Raw genomic sequence first — 12,324 nt, 5'->3', positions numbered from 1 at the left:
ATAATACATATACCGGGTGATTTTGAAAGCGTTTTGGAAACGAAAATTTCGAATTATTTATCAATAACAGAAGCTATATATAACGTTAATTTAATAATATATACATATATTTTTTCATCAAAGTCGATATTTATATCGTTTACAGACAAAAAGTGAGAACCAGTAGTAGCGCTACACGGTAGGTACATTCTAAAAATAGAAATACTATACGGTAACAAAATCGTATTAGCCAATAAAAACAAAGCTACCGAGTTGCGCCGGAGTCGACCAATGACGGCATTGCTTACCTGTAATCGTCGACGTCCCGCGTCCCTGGCTTTCAGTCGGTCAGTAATACCATAACGGTTCATGCGTACACAAGGTCAAGGACGTTTAAATTATTATTCGCCGGAGTTTGAAGAAGATGTTCTTGAGTACTTCGAGCGCGATCCCCGGCGGAGCACAAGGATGGCAGCTCGAGAATTCGATGTTAGCCAAAACTTCGTATGGAAGATATTACGTACACAAGGATTACACCCGTATCATTTTCGTAAGGCTCACGTAATAAACAACGCACCGGCAAGAATCGCCTTAACGACAACATAATCTGGACGAACGAGTCACTGTTTACTCGAGTGGGTGTACAATTTGCACAATGAGCATTACTGGGCTCTAATTAACCCCCACTTGATACGAGCAAACCATCACCAGGTTCGTTTCAGTGTGAACGTTTAGGCCGGTATTATTAACGACCAATTAATAGGGCCTATTTTTATTGAAGGTCATCTAACCGGCAACTCGTACTTAGAGATGTTAAGGAGAGTAATATCTGAGTTAGTAGACGATGTGCCGTTAGTTTACTCGAGAGGTATGTACTACCAAGACGATGGGTGTTGTAACGTAGTAAAATTGTGGTGCATAGCGACATCTAGTTATAGCCGCGGTATTACTATTGACCCTGGTATTGAGGTTTATCTAGCGAAGCTTGCGGGCTCACTAGATGGCGTGCTTGGAGAGTTGCTATGTATTTGCACGGTTTTGTTTTTACATTGTTTCATGTTTAAATATTTATTTAATTGCTTAGGATTTTTGTCTAAATTGTTTTTATAAATAATATTAAAAAAAAAATAAAAATATATAGATTTATTTCGGTTTGCTGTATTGGATAAATTTTTAATTTTGAGTGGCAACACTGCCAGATTAAAGGACTTTCGCTTCGACCATGATTGGGAACGGCGAGGGAAAGATTTCACGTTTTCGTGTTTTGTTGGCCAGGTTCGCCTGCATATTGAAAATTATGTCTCTGAAGTAGAGAATAATAATTTTATTTATCTCAACAATAATGGTGAGTTAATTTCGATATTTTGGTGGGACCTCTTTTTCCCTTTGTGTTTGTGATAACCTTTAGGTGTCATAGTAACTCGTAATTTACTTTTGTTACAGCTTCCTTATTTTGTTCATTTTGAAATAGATATTTTTATCTGATTTCGGGGATGGTGGGAACGAGAGATTACATTTATGCAATCTACTCTGGTAAGATTTTAAACCATTCTTTTAAATTTTGCATCGGTTCGATTCCGCCATTTTGACAACGTGTTTTCTTTGTTTCAGGGTTTTTTTTTTTTGATTCTTTCATTTTTATATTTCCTTAGTATTTTATTGTTTTATTTTATTATATTACGTAACTAATTAATGGAGATATGACTTTAGAAGAAAATACACTTGCGTTACCATGATGTAGGAAAAATTTAAATATGAAAAATTTATAATTTGAAATTAAGATGGAACTTAAGTGAGTTACAAACAGAACTCAAACTTAAAATTATATTTCGATTTCATTCTGTCATTTTCGTTAAACTTCAATCATCGAGGCCTGGATATTTGAATTTGGAATTTAAATAAAACACTAAAAGGTATCTTTTCAATATTTTGAAAGCTGAGTCTACCGTGGATCACCAGAGCAATGAAACATCTGTCCGTATTAAAGTAGAACCTTTGGGCGGGAGATCCTGCTCATCGAAACTTCCTGTTGAAACCTTAACACCCGGTGGATGTCCAGAGCAAATTGACAATTCAAGTAACTGGTATGAATTAAAGCAGAAGAGGTACAGACTTTCTCATTATTTAGTTGATCTATGCTTATTTACAAGGTTATTTGATTTCTGGTGGTATACTCGTTAAGCTCATTATACTCGTTAAGCACATTATACTCATCACGTATTTTTTTTTAATGTAGTAAATATATTAAGAACCTTCTCTCTACGACTGAGCAACCTTAGTATTTGTTTAAATTGTAATTTCTGAAGTGATGGTTTTGGGGTTAGCTAGGTAGGCTTATTTATTATATTTTGTTACATGAGGGTAAGTGTAAAAAAAAAATGGAAATTAAACTACCTTAATGTTGAATATCTAGTTGGTTTATTATTTAAATCTTTTTTCCTACCTGCTTAAAATTTGTATATGGTCCTAGCCCTAAAGTTATATCACTCTATTTTTTTTGTCAACGGCACATTGTATTCCGAAATAGCCGGGCAACTTTTTCCGTCAATGTGTCGGGTGGCAAATGGCGCCCACGGATTAATTTAAATCGTAATGTTTATATACAAACAAAGATATTGAAGTGAAACAATAAAACCCATGGTTTATTTTGAATTTTTTTTTTTGTTGTAATCACAGTTTAATATCATTTTTTGTTGCGAGTATAATTTTTTTTTTAATGTTATCTTGTTTGATGAGTATATCACCCGTAGATTTTGAAAATACTGTAATATTAGTAGTATTTTGAGTTTTGACAATTGTCAGTGTGTAAGAAAATTTTGAAAGTAAATCTTTTTTTTTTGCATTTTGTTGGTAGCAAATCATATTTGCAATTATTCATTCTTGTTTGCACTGCATATTGTGCCTTGGCATTTTGTTTATTTTTTCTTTTGGGAGGTTTTGACTTTTAAAGTTTTCCGTGAAGACGTTCTTTTGACAATTGTTAAGATTCAGTAGTTTCTTAGACATAGTTACATTTATATTTATTTATTTGATTAGATTAGCTACTTTTATTTGATTTAGAGATTGGGGTTATACCATACCACACTTCAAGTTGTTTGGATAATTCTGATAATTTAGATTATGTATTTTCTTTATTTTATTCTGGGTTCATATAGAGTTATATGAACATTTCAACTGACCAATGTTAAATTGTATTTGGTATTTCATAGTAAGTTGATTGTTTTTGTTTAGAGTTATTATAATTTATACCTAGTTTAGGTTATATACATATTTTTTTTGTTGAGTTGTGTATATGAAGGCTGTGCCACATTGATTATTTTGACACATAAGGCTGTATCACACCTTACAATTTTGTATGTTATTTAGTATTATTTCTTCTTTCTTCTGTATACTTTAGAAATATTATTTTGTAATGGAAGCATAGTTGTTGAGATATTATTTAGAGTAGGCTAAGTTTAAACATTTCTTTTTTTTGTTTTTTTTAATAGTATGCTTAAATTCCGTATAAGTAATTTTGATTTTGTTGAAGCTTTTGTAACCTTTTTTTTTTTTAGTAACGATAATACCACCGGGATCCATTTCTAATATCTTGGCTGTACCGATTTTTATAAATCAAAATGGAACAAACTTTTGTGCAATTTCACTCTCTTTTGAAAGACGAATTAACTTATGAGGTGTCCATTCGTTCTGAAACGCCAGCACCTACTGTGCTTGGTTTAAAGAAACAATTAAAACATTTAATAACAGAGATTCCTTCTGAATCAATTTTGGAAACAGACATTGATGCTGAAACCGAGTTGGAGGTTGTTTCTCAAAAACTTCAGGATTTAAAAGATTTAATTAAGAAATTTGAGGAAAATAAAGAGCGACATATTCTTTGTAGGGCTAAAGCTTTAGCGTCACATTTATATTTCAGAAATTTAAGAATACATTCTTCCGAGCTCACCCTAAAAGGTAAGAGGAGTGAGATAAGTTCAAAATTGGAAATTCTAATTTCAAGATTGGAACCTAACAATGATTGGGCTCAAGAAAGCGAATCTTTGACTTCAGACAGCTCCACAGTAGAATGCACTGGGGACAAAAATGTCGCCAAGTGGAAGTTAACTTACAATGGACAGGGAGACCCACGTAGCTTCATCGAACGTGTGGAAGAATATAAGAAGTCGTATGGAGTTTCAGATTCGAAGCTGTTCATTTCTGCCTTTCATCTTTTTACAGGTAAAGCTTTATTGTGGTTCAGAGGTAATAAATCATTAGTCTCAAATTGGTTAGAATTAAAAAAGTTATTTTTGGAAGAATTTGACGCAGTCGATTATGATCATAGGTTAATTGGAGAAATCAGAGCTCGTACGCAAGGCCCCGATGAACCAGTGTGTATTTATTTTTCGGTAATGTTCTGTATGTTTGCGAGATTAACGACTCAACTTTCTGAAAAACAAAAATTAGACATTCTTTTACATAACATTCGTCCATGTTATTCCGAGCAACTGGCCCTAGTAACCATAGATTCAGTAGCGGTTTTGAAAGAAAAGTGTCGTAAACTAGAGGCTGCCAAACAACGTTCTGCTTTATTTTCGGAGCCCAGTAGTAATAAAGCGCTTCTAAGTTCTGAGTTTGCTTACAAACCGAATTCAAAACAAGTAAACACAGTTTCGGCGACAGCGGTTAAGGTTAATAGGAGTGAAAATAATAATTTTTTACAGTCAAATAAAAAACTTTGTTATAAATGTGGTAAGGGAAACCACAACTTTAAATTTTGTAGGGTTGTTCCGAGGTCTCTAAGGTGTTTTTCGTGTGGATTGCAGAACTACACAGTTAAAACATGTCCAGTGTGTAGTAAGAAGCCTTTGGTCAGACCACCACTTTCAGATAAAAATCCAAAAAACTAATATACCAGGACTGTGCAGAGACACAATTACATAGTGGTGTCAATTATAGTAAAACAACTTGCATACCTGACACAGTTCTGTTTTCAATTAATGAAAAGGATGTTAGACCACATTTACAGACTTCAGTAGACAACTTAGAGATTACAGGATTACTAGATTCCGGTGCTTGCGCGTCAATTTTGGGTAACCAGGCGCACAAGGTTTTTTTGAAAATGGGTTACAAATTACATGTGGATAATGACACCACATTTTCTGTAGCAAATGGGGACCAACTCCATTGCTTGGGTTACATGTTTATTCCGATTACTTACAATTCTATGACTCACATTATTAAATTTTTTGTAATTCCATCTATTGTGGTAGATGTTATTTTTGGTTGTGACTTTTGGAAAACGTTTCAGTTAGCGCCAGGAATTTTTGATAATTTGGAATTGAGTAAGGCACCTTCAAGATTTTATAATTTAAATGTTATTGATAATGAACCAGTTCATACCATAAAATCTTTTGAATCATTAACAAACCAGCAAAAAGAATTAGCGAATTCAGTAGTAAATAAATTTTTGGATATTTCATCACAAAGGATAGGTTTAGGTAGAACTAACTTGATTGAACATATTATTGATACCGGTGATGCTTTACCTATTAAGATTAAACAATATCCACTTTCTCCGGAAAAGAAAGAGGCGTTATGTAAAGAACTAGATAGAATGCTGGAATTGGATGTAGTCACTCCTAGTGAGAGTCCTTGGAATAACCCAGTGATCTTGGTTAAAAAGGCAAATGGAGACTGGAGATTTTGCTTGGATTGCCGTAAGTTAAACTCAGTAACCAAGGGGGATTCATATTCGATTCCGTACATTCCGCAAATTCTGGATAGCCTAAAAGAAGCTAAATTTTTGTCATCAATTGATTTAAGTTCTAGTTTTTGGCAAATTCCGTTAAGTGAAGATTCTCAAGAGAAAACTAGTTTCACAGTTCCGGGTAGGGGTTTGTTTAAATTTAAAGTTATGCCTTTTGGCTTATGCGGTGCTCCAGCACGACAACAGAGATTAATGGACCGGTTATTTAATCAAAATTTTTGTAACGATATAACGAATGGGAGAGTTTTTTTGTTATATAGACGACATTGTGATTTGCTCTTCAGATTTTGAAACGCATTTAATTTTGTTAAATAGAGTTTTGGATAAATTAGAAATGGCTAAATTGTCAATAAATTTTGAAAAATGTAGTTTTTTTCGGAAATCATTACGTTATTTAGGGTACATGGTAGATGAATTCGGGTTACGGACTGATCCAGAGAAGGTTGCTGCGGTCATGAATTTTCCGACACCAAAATCCGCACAGGATGTAAAAATATTTTTAGGTACATGTTCCTGGTATAGACGTTTTATTAGAAACTTTTCGACTATAGCAGCCCCACTCAATAGATTAACTAGTAAAGGCAGGAACGCACCAAAATTTGAGTGGAGTGAACAAGCAGAGGTGGCATTTAATACTTTGAAAAATGCACTAGTAACGGCACCTGTGCTTGCGGTTCCGAATTTCGACAAGCCATTTAAGGTACATTGCGATGCTTCAGCTTATGGAGTTGGCGGTATGTTAACACAAGAGGTAGATGGACATGATCATCCCATCGCATATGTCAGTAGGAGTTTAAATAAAAATGAAAGGAATTACAGTGCGACAGAACGCGAAGCTCTTGCTGTCATTTTTGCAGTGGAGAAATTTCAGGCTTATTTTGGTTCAAAAACAATTACGATTATTACGGATCATGCATCGCTTAAGTGGTTTTTGAATTTGGAAAATCCCTCTGGGAGATTGGCCAGATGGGGTTGCAGATTGTCACAGTATAATTTTATTATTGAGCATAGAAAGGGTAGTGATAACGTAGTTCCGGATACCTTGTCGAGACTCATAAAGGTTGATGTGGTTAAAGTTGGACGAAGTAGTTCGGGACAACAGACTATCGTTGATGACTGGTATGACAAAATATTTAATGGTTGTAAAAATAATCCAGCCAATTTTCCAAATTTTTGCATTTTGAATAATAAATTGTTCCGTTTCAGTAAATGTAAATACCAGCTTTTGAGTGAGTTCGATTGGAAAGAGGTAGTCCATAAGAGCGACATTAATAGGATTTTGAAAGAAAACCATGCAGACCCAACTGCTGGTCATTTCGGCGTGTTCAAAACTCATCGTAGAATATCACTTCGATACTTTTGGCGCGGTATGTATAAGGATGTGGTTGATTATGTTAAAAATTGTGATGTTTGTGCTGCTTATAAGCATACAACAACAGCCACTCCTGGTTTATTAGGAAAACCAAAAGTCTGTAGTAGACCGTTTCAGGTTATTTCTGCTGATCTGGTAGGACCTTTGCCCAGATCTAGATCAGGTTTTACTTTTCTTTTTGTAGTAACTTGTTGCTTCTCAAAGTATACAATGTTGTTTCCGTTAAGGCGTGCCACAGGTGCCGCTGTTGTAAAGGCGCTTGAGAATTTTGTTTTTCTGAACCATAGTGTTCCGGAAACCGTAATTGTAGACAATGGATCGCAATTCACGGGTTCCGAATTCCGTAATCTCATAAAGCGTTACAATATTCCGAATTTGCATTACACACCATTGTATACACCACAAGTAAATCTTGTAGAGAGGTATAACAAGACTGTTATGACTGCAGTAGCTGCTTTTGTAAAGGACAACCACAGGTCCTGGGATGAAAACTTGTATAAAGTCCAGTTTGCCATTAACAGCGCGGTAAACGAGTCCACTGGTTTCTCCCCGTTTTTTCTTGTCCATGGAAGAGAACCGGTACTAAATGGTTCCTTTTATAAAGACTCGGATAAGGATTACGAGGTAGGAATGCCAAGGGAGGAATATGCTGGAAATTTTGGAATTTTACAGGACATATTTCGTCAAGTCAGAGAGAATTTGTTCCAGGCTCATGCAGAGAATGCAACGCATTATAATTTGCGGCGCAGACCAGCACGTTATGCGGTAGGCGATATTGTGTGGAAAAAGACGTATACACAAAGCGATGCTGAGAAATTTTTTACAGCCAAGTTGGCTCCTAAATATGAAAAGTGCAGGGTAGTAAAAGTTTTGTCACCTCTAGTGTATGAGTTGGTTAGAGTTGCTGACAACCATCCTATAGGTACTTGGCATATTAAGGATTTTAAGAGGTAAATATTTAGCATTTCATTTTTGTGGTCTTTACTGTTTGGATATTTAAGTTTCGACTATATTCAATTAGTTTTTTTTGAGTGTGTAGTGATGTACTGAGTTAGCAGTTACATTACCATGGTTTGAATAGGGATTGATGAAGTTGATGTAAGTAAGGTTAGGATGCTTGAGATTTGAGTGTTCGTGGAAGACTAGCAAAAGAGAGTAAATAACTTGTGATGCTGATATTTATTGTCTTAAGATTTTGGCTGATTGATACATTGTATTTTTTTTATTTTTTTTTTGGATTTTTCCGTGTATTTTCCGTTTTGTTTAGTTCCTGGGTTATTGAATTTTATTTCAAGATTCTGATTTTAGGTCTTTGTTATGATCAGTTCCAGGAAAACTACTATTTCTTATTTAGAACCAATTCTAATAAATAGTAGAAACTTTTGCATTTTCTTGTGATTAGTCGCTAGGAAGGGCGCACTACTACACATGATTCGATTTCAAACATTGTCTTTTGACAATTGTATTCCGGCGGTTGGCAGCAAGGAGTGAGTCACCGTGGAGATAGCTTCATTGCATTTAACAATGAGCTGGGAGGTGATGTCAAGGTGCTCTCACTTAAGCACATTTTAATACACCGCAATATTATTGTTTTTTTTTTCTTTTGCTGTATATATAGTATACGTTAGTGTTTGCATTTTTTTTAAGTGTTCCGGATAGTTTAGTTGGAATTTCTTTAGTTCAGGTCTGAAACGCTGAGGGCAGCGTGGTTCACCCGGTGAACCTTTTCGTAAGGGGGGGGGTATTGTAACGTAGTAAAATTGTGGTGCATAGCGACATCTAGTTATAGCCGCGGTATTACTATTGACCCTGGTATTGAGGTTTATCTAGCGAAGCTTGCGGGCTCACTAGATGGCGTGCTTGGAGAGTTGCTATGTATTTGCACGGTTTTGTTTTTACATTGTTTCATGTTTAAATATTTATTTAATTGCTTAGGATTTTTGTCTAAATTGTTTTTATAAATAATATTAAAAAAAAAATAAAAATATATAGATTTATTTCGGTTTGCTGTATTGGATAAATTTTTAATTTTGAGTGGCAACACTGCCAGATTAAAGGACTTTCGCTTCGACCATGATTGGGAACGGCGAGGGAAAGATTTCACGTTTTCGTGTTTTGTTGGCCAGGTTCGCCTGCATATTGAAAATTATGTCTCTGAAGTAGAGAATAATAATTTTATTTATCTCAACAATAATGGTGAGTTAATTTCGATATTTTGGTGGGACCTCTTTTTCCCTTTGTGTTTGTGATAACCTTTAGGTGTCATAGTAACTCGTAATTTACTTTTGTTACAGCTTCCTTATTTTGTTCATTTTGAAATAGATATTTTTATCTGATTTCGGGGATGGTGGGAACGAGAGATTACATTTATGCAATCTACTCTGGTAAGATTTTAAACCATTCTTTTAAATTTTGCATCGGTTCGATTCCGCCATTTTGACAACGTGTTTTCTTTGTTTCAGGGTTTTTTTTTTTTGATTCTTTCATTTTTATATTTCCTTAGTATTTTATTGTTTTATTTTATTATATTACGTAACTAATTAATGGAGATATGACTTTAGAAGAAAATACACTTGCGTTACCATGATGTAGGAAAAATTTAAATATGAAAAATTTATAATTTGAAATTAAGATGGAACTTAAGTGAGTTACAAACAGAACTCAAACTTAAAATTATATTTCGATTTCATTCTGTCATTTTCGTTAAACTTCAATCATCGAGGCCTGGATATTTGAATTTGGAATTTAAATAAAACACTAAAAGGTATCTTTTCAATATTTTGAAAGCTGAGTCTACCGTGGATCACCAGAGCAATGAAACATCTGTCCGTATTAAAGTAGAACCTTTGGGCGGGAGATCCTGCTCATCGAAACTTCCTGTTGAAACCTTAACACCCGGTGGATGTCCAGAGCAAATTGACAATTCAAGTAACTGGTATGAATTAAAGCAGAAGAGGTACAGACTTTCTCATTATTTAGTTGATCTATGCTTATTTACAAGGTTATTTGATTTCTGGTGGTATACTCGTTAAGCTCATTATACTCGTTAAGCACATTATACTCATCACGTATTTTTTTTTAATGTAGTAAATATATTAAGAACCTTCTCTCTACGACTGAGCAACCTTAGTATTTGTTTAAATTGTAATTTCTGAAGTGATGGTTTTGGGGTTAGCTAGGTAGGCTTATTTATTATATTTTGTTACATGAGGGTAAGTGTAAAAAAAAAATGGAAATTAAACTACCTTAATGTTGAATATCTAGTTGGTTTATTATTTAAATCTTTTTTCCTACCTGCTTAAAATTTGTATATGGTCCTAGCCCTAAAGTTATATCACTCTATTTTTTTTGTCAACGGCACATTGTATTCCGAAATAGCCGGGCAACTTTTTCCGTCAATGTGTCGGGTGGCAGTGTCCCGCTCATTAGGCGAGTGTAGTGCGTGCGTACCTGGACAATGAGTTTAGTGATCGGTCGAGGAAGGCCTATGTCTTAGTCACCTGGAAGTCCAGGCTTAACGCCCCTGGATTTTTTCTTGTGGTCAGAAATAAAAAGTTATACACGTGAATATGAAAGCTGTGATGATTTATGGATTGCGATTGTGGACGCTTTTGATAAAGTGAAAAGTGATAGGGACACATTAAGAAAATTAAAAAACAATTGTATTAAACGTGCACGTTTGTGTATTGAACGCAGCGGACTCCATTTTGAGCAGTTGCTTCGATACAGATAGTGTAAATAAACTGTTAATGGGTACTTATGTAAGTTCTGTAGATAGCTCCGATTTTTTAAATACGCCTGAAATATTTATACCTCCAGTCCGTTGATAAATTGATTTCTTGTGAAAAGAACAATCGTGGTTAATAATCGAAAAGAAGTTTAAATAAAATAGGTATTTCTGACGGTCCTAAGCCCGTGTAAAGTATGAAGGACTAACGAGTCTGTCTACGTAAGTACTCGCTAGCTCATGCCTATAGGTATACTTTTATCAGCCGAAACGCGCACTGACGTGTTTCATTCATATAAAATAATGAATGAATGATCAGTGCCTTACTACTTTCCAAGTCGATCGAGTAAAAATGAATATTAAAACTGAAACTTTTTTTTAGTCAACATTACAATTGATTTATCCATTTTTATAGGTACTATAGATGATTCCAAAGTAAAATGTTTCGATTCCAAAACGGTCATAAAATCACCGTGTATAAATAAATAAATACAAATATTACACCCAGACTCAGGCGGGAATCGAACCCACAAACCGCGGAACAGAAAACAGGGTCACTACAAACTGCGCCAACGGGCTAGTAAAACTAATGGAGAAGAATCAAATGAAAAAGATCACCTAGACATTAGTATCATTTCAGCCTGTGGCAGGCCACTACTGGACATAGGCCTCCCTAATTTCACATAGAACATAGGCGCGGGGTAAGGATACGGCGCATGTGCAGCGCATACAATTTCAATAATGTCTAAAAAAAAATTTTTTCAGCAAGCAAACATGTTAAGTTATCGAAGCCACAAAATGGTTATCAAGAAAATAATTCAGATAAAGTATCTGTAGATTATGATCCAGTCAAGGTCATTCATATCAATGAACCAAACGTTCCAATAAATCTGATATGTAAACAGGTAGGTTTTGAAGACCCACCACTAGATTCAGGTAAATAATAGAATGAATTTTATTAAATATCTGGAACAATTTTCGTATAAATAATTTTTTTTCAATCTACGCAAGAATAAAATCTACAGTTATTTAATTGTTAAAATAATAATGTCCCGACTTACTAAAGAATTTTTTTTTCAGCAAACGAACGTGTTGAACATTTATCCAAGCCACAAAATCGTTATCAAGAAAGTAATACAGGAAGTGAGTCAACATCATCTGGAAATGGAAAACATGTTGGTTTTTCAACTCCAAAAATGAAAAATTGAACTTAGAGTTCTCAATTACATCATTCACATTTACCATTGCTCAATAATGTGTCATCTATTTTGGATGATCAGTCCAACTTGTCTTTCTCTTTTCCTCGTGAAATAATCAATATTTCTGAAAACTTAAATAATTCTGACAAGAAAATTAGTGTATGCAATTCCTCGAGTAATCGAAGTAGTGTGAATGAAAAAATTATAGTTCTAATCTGCTTGTTGAGGAAATAACTATACACTGTAGCAATGATGAAAATGATATCAGTTATAATCCAAGTGATAGTTCACAAAAAAA

At 34.5% G+C, this 12,324-nt stretch overlaps 2 long non-coding RNA genes across 2 annotated transcripts; both read left to right on the top strand.

Moving 5' to 3' along the window:
* Positions 1-1,155: 1,155 nt before the first annotated feature.
* On the top strand, positions 1,156-1,507 carry LOC123664754. The gene is made up of 2 exons (XR_006744888.1): positions 1,156-1,324; positions 1,423-1,507. It is a non-coding gene; the product is annotated as an uncharacterized LOC123664754 (long non-coding RNA).
* A 7,620-nt stretch (positions 1,508-9,127) lies between these two features.
* LOC123664751 lies at positions 9,128-9,479 on the top strand. Its single transcript, XR_006744886.1, has 2 exons — positions 9,128-9,296; positions 9,395-9,479. It is a non-coding gene; the product is annotated as an uncharacterized LOC123664751 (long non-coding RNA).
* The last annotated feature ends 2,845 nt before the right edge of the window (positions 9,480-12,324 follow it).

Source organism: Melitaea cinxia, chromosome 22 (assembly GCF_905220565.1).
Source record: "Melitaea cinxia chromosome 22, ilMelCinx1.1, whole genome shotgun sequence".
In the NCBI taxonomy this organism is placed as follows: domain Eukaryota; kingdom Metazoa; phylum Arthropoda; class Insecta; order Lepidoptera; family Nymphalidae; genus Melitaea; species Melitaea cinxia.
Note: the sequence above shows the minus strand (reverse complement) of the source record. Positions and strands in the feature narration are given on the sequence as shown.